The 4,607-nt window shown below is 33.9% G+C and overlaps 1 non-coding gene across 1 annotated transcript; it reads right to left on the bottom strand.

Annotated features, from left to right (window-relative positions):
• Nucleotides 1-824: 824 nt before the first annotated feature.
• Nucleotides 825-927, bottom strand: LOC123209834. Its single transcript, XR_006501142.1, has one exon. It is a non-coding gene; the product is annotated as a U6 spliceosomal RNA (small nuclear RNA).
• Between the last annotated feature and the right edge of the window lie 3,680 nt (nt 928-4,607).

Genomic DNA, 4,607 nt, shown 5'->3' with positions numbered 1-4,607 from the left:
ATTTGTGGCAGTGTAAGCTAGGCCACATAGGACCAAAACGTATATCAAAACTTCTTCAAGGAGTTTTGCAATAATTTGAATTCTAGTCATATGATGAAAATGAATTGTGGCTATTGGGTAATATGGCCAAAACACTTTTCACTGGACATGGCAAAAGGATGATTGAACTATTATGAATCATAAACAATGATGTGCATGGGCCAGTGATTATGCATAATAGATATGAGGAATTATACTTTGTCACATTTATTAATGACTTCAGTAGATATGACTATACGATTTTGGTGAAACACAAGTCTGAGTGTTTTGAGAAATTCAAAGAATTTAAGAGCGAAGTAGAAAAACAACTTAGGAAACATGATACATCCTCTAAAGTGATTAAAGAGGTGAATACTTGAGTGTTGAATTCAGAGATTACCTGAGAGAGAATGGGATAATATCTCAACTTACTCTTGTTGCTTTACTTCAACATAATGGTGTATATAAATAGAAGAACATGACATTGATGGAAATAGTCAGATCCATGATGAGTTTCACAAATTTACCTTTGTCATTCTAAGGTCACACCTTAGAAATAGTTGTTCACACAGTAAACTGTGTCTCATTCAATCATGTGGACAAAACTCTATATGACTTATAAACTGGGCGAAAGCCCAACTTGGATTACTTGAGGATTTCGGGCTCTAAGGCTTATGTCAAAAAATTGACTTCGACTAAGTTGAGCTCTAAATCTAAAATGTGCATCTTTGTGGGGTAACTGAAGGAAACTAAAGGTTACTATTTTTACCATATGGATGAGAAAAAGGTAATTTTTTTTGGTAAGTAAAAATTTGGACTATTTCTCAATTTGTACGTGTCATCCTTATGCAGGGGCTATGCTAACCTTCTCTATATCATTCCAATTTTATCGGATGTTTTCAAAGAGACTTAAAAAAAAAAGATATTTGTCATTTGAATCAAGGTTTTTCTTGAGAAAGAATTTATTCTTAAGGGAATTAGTAGGAGGAAGGTGGAACTTAATAAAGTTCCAATACCACAAGATTCCACAGATATTGGACAAGACAATATCTCATCACCGATGGTCTATCATAGTAAGGTAGTCACTCTTCTGAGTGAACCAAATCAACACACATAAGAGCTACAAAGGTTAAGTCGAGCGCGCTATAAGCTAAAAAGATTTGGTTTTCTCTTAATAGAACATGGTAATATACTAGTCATTCATGACGACAAGCTGATGACTTATGTTGATGTTATTTTGAGTCCAAACTTTGAGAAATGGCTTGAAGCTATGAGATCTAAAATTGAATCCATATATTAGAACCCAACATGGACTCTAGTGGATGTATGGGTTTTAAAAAGAAAAACCAACATAAAAGATAATGTGCATACTTATAATGCACGATTGGTAGCTAAAGGTTTCACTCAGAAACATGGCATTAACTATGATGAAACCCTTTTGTCGATTATGATGCTTTAGACTATCAGGATTATACTTGTTATAACTACGTACCATGACTATGAAATTAGTTAGATGGATGTCAAAATTGTCTTCCTGAATGGTAACTTTGTGCAAGATGCATATATAAGACAACCTATAGTTTTGTTCTTGATGGATAGATAGATAAGGTATGCAAGCTACAAAAGTCTATTTATAGACTTAAACAGACTTCGAAGAGCTAAAATATTTGTTTTGATTAAGCTGTACACAAGTTTGACTTTATCAAAAATGAAGATGAATCATATGGGTATAAAAAGGTCTGTGGGAATATTATCATGTTTCTAGTGTTGTATGTTGATGACATATTGATTATTAGAAATGACATACCAAATTTGCAATAGGTGAAAACTTAGTTATCCAAATGCCTCTTCCTGAAAGACTTTAAAGAAACAACCTCATTTTTGGCATTAAGATCTAGTGCAATAGATCACATAGGTTACTTGACTTAAGTCAAAACACGTACATAAACAAGGTATTGACTAGGTTCAATATGGAAGAATCTAAGAGAGGATTATTACCCATGTCCCATGATATATGTCTCTTAAAAGAGATATGTCCTCGGACATAATATAAGAGAGACAAGATAAGTTAGATCCCATATGCATCTGTTGCAGGATCTATCATGTACACCCTATTATTACTAGGGTTAACGTCTTACATACTTTAAGCATTTGTAGTAAATATCAATCTGATCTGAGTGAAGAACACTGGAAAACTATTACGAATATCCTTAAGTACTTGAGAAAGATTAAGGAAACTATTTTAACTTATAAAGGAGAGATTGGGCTCATTATACATGATACAGTAATACAAGTTTTCAGACTAATCAAGACAACTTTTAAATCCCAATTGAGATTTGCATTTTGTTTGAATAATGGTAAGTTAGTTGAAAAAACTTTACGCAAAGTGTAGTTACTAATTTTACAATAGAGTTTGAGTACAATGTTTTTGTCAAAATAGTAGAAGAAGTTATTTAGATCAAGTTCATTATATAACTTAGAATAGTTCCCAACATTGTCAAGCCAATTGTGTTTTGTTGCGACAATAATAGGGCCATCGCCTAGGCAAAGGAACTAATGTCTCACCAATGGTCTAAGCGCATACTTCAATAATATCACCTGATTTGAGAGATCGTTTAATGTGGAGACATACAGATTATAAGTGTTAAAACAGATGATAATTTGGCAGACCCATAACCAAGGCTCTACCATAGTAGAGACATAATAGGCATATAGTCATATATGATATTAAAGAAATGAGAAATAAGCTATAGTGCACGTAAGAAATTTTATGGTAGTGCCTTAAAGTCATTTGTTTTTAGGCATTTGTAATCATGTAATTTATCATTTATTAATAGAAAGGTTCTTTATTATTCATACATGTTAATGTTAAACATAATATGTTAGTAAGAATAATATATCCTTAGAATGGTAGAATTGTGACAAAGGGATCAAATGACTAATCGTAAGAACCCTATGAGATATATGATAGCTATCCATAATCTTGATATTTCTACGACCAAGGGTACGAGTAATAATGATGAGATTATCATAGTGTTAAGTGATCCCACTAAAAGGTGGCAATAGTTCTCATGTGTCAAAGCTGTTAGCTAATAGCTTAGTGTAACATATAAGTGTACATCATTGACATATTCATCGGATAAACCTGATAAAAGAATTTTCATATGGATGCTTACTCTTGTGTCTATAAGAATAAATCCTTTAACTTCACAAGTATATGTGGTCTTTCAACTTTGGGTTGTCAGATCGTCTCATACAAATATTAGTATGATTCATCACCATCTAACATACCACTGTAAAAAAGGGTGTAATAAACTTCGTGAATGGTTATATTATGATTTGTGGGGAGGCGATAGTGGATTAATAGAGAATTCATCACTCATTAAGCATAAGAGGTGATATTTTGCATGAGAATTCTGAAAGACATAATAACCACACGAATTTTTGGCCACATGGGATTGGGTCATAGCTTGATCCAAGTTGTCTAGTTATTGATGTGTGTAAGTTCATATTAATGAGTCATTGAGATAAGCACGCATTTGTGTCTTAGCCTTGAGAGATATTGATCGACGAAGAGATTGAATTGTATGCAACTATATAGTTGACAAAACTGAGAATAGTTCACAAACACTTTGTTAGTTAGGTGGCCATCATGCCTAACTGAGGCTAATATTAGTCTGTGTTTGGATTCAACCCAAATTTAAACATTATCAATTTGATAGAGACCTTATGACTCGTACACATATAAGAGTTATCCGAACTTTGAGGCATTAGATTATTTGATGATAATCCTAATGTACATGGAATGGTGTGGATTTTGGAATGAATTAGACCTGTCTGACAGGATTGATTTAACCTAGTTTGACTTTTACTAAAATAGGAACAGACAGTCGTGCATGACAAATGACCATTCTTGTTTAGTAAAGAGGAACAACCATTCATGTTTTTAATAAATAATTGTTTGTGGCATATTCTATTTAAAAATATGTAATTTCTAAATTCGAAATCATTTGATGCAAACCCTCGCCATCATGCATGACCCCTTAAACACAAACACACTTCCTATAAAGCCCTAGCTAACGTTCATACATAGTAAAAACTCCTTAAGTCAGTGCTACGCATGGATACTAAGTTGCTACCTCTTTTGTAAGTTGGATAGTGTACTCAATTACCACATAAAGACTTGAATGAGCCATCAATGCAAATATTGATCATTGGCAATGGGGAAAACACATTTCTTTGGCATCACAATTGGCATCTCCATGGACCATTGTTGGATAAATATGGACTTAGGATTATCTATGATTCGGGTATTCCTAAGAATGCACTTGTAAAGGAAGTTGTTGAGGAGCATAAGTGGAAATGGCCGGTGGCAAACTCAAGTCACCTTTTGGAAATAAAGGATGCTCTCCCTTGCTGCCCCATGGGTGGAGAGGACTCATTAATTTGGTCCCCCAAATCTAGCGGCATTTTCTCCATCAAATCGGCTTGGGAGGTAATTCGGGTTAGGAGGGAGAAGGTTACTTGGCACAAGCTTGTATGGTTTAAAAGGCACTTCCTAAGACACTCCTTCATTGTTTGGTTGGGTA

This window comes from Mangifera indica, chromosome 2 (genome assembly GCF_011075055.1).
Source record: "Mangifera indica cultivar Alphonso chromosome 2, CATAS_Mindica_2.1, whole genome shotgun sequence".
Classification (NCBI taxonomy): domain Eukaryota; kingdom Viridiplantae; phylum Streptophyta; class Magnoliopsida; order Sapindales; family Anacardiaceae; genus Mangifera; species Mangifera indica.
This window is presented reverse-complemented; position numbering and strand designations above follow the sequence as displayed.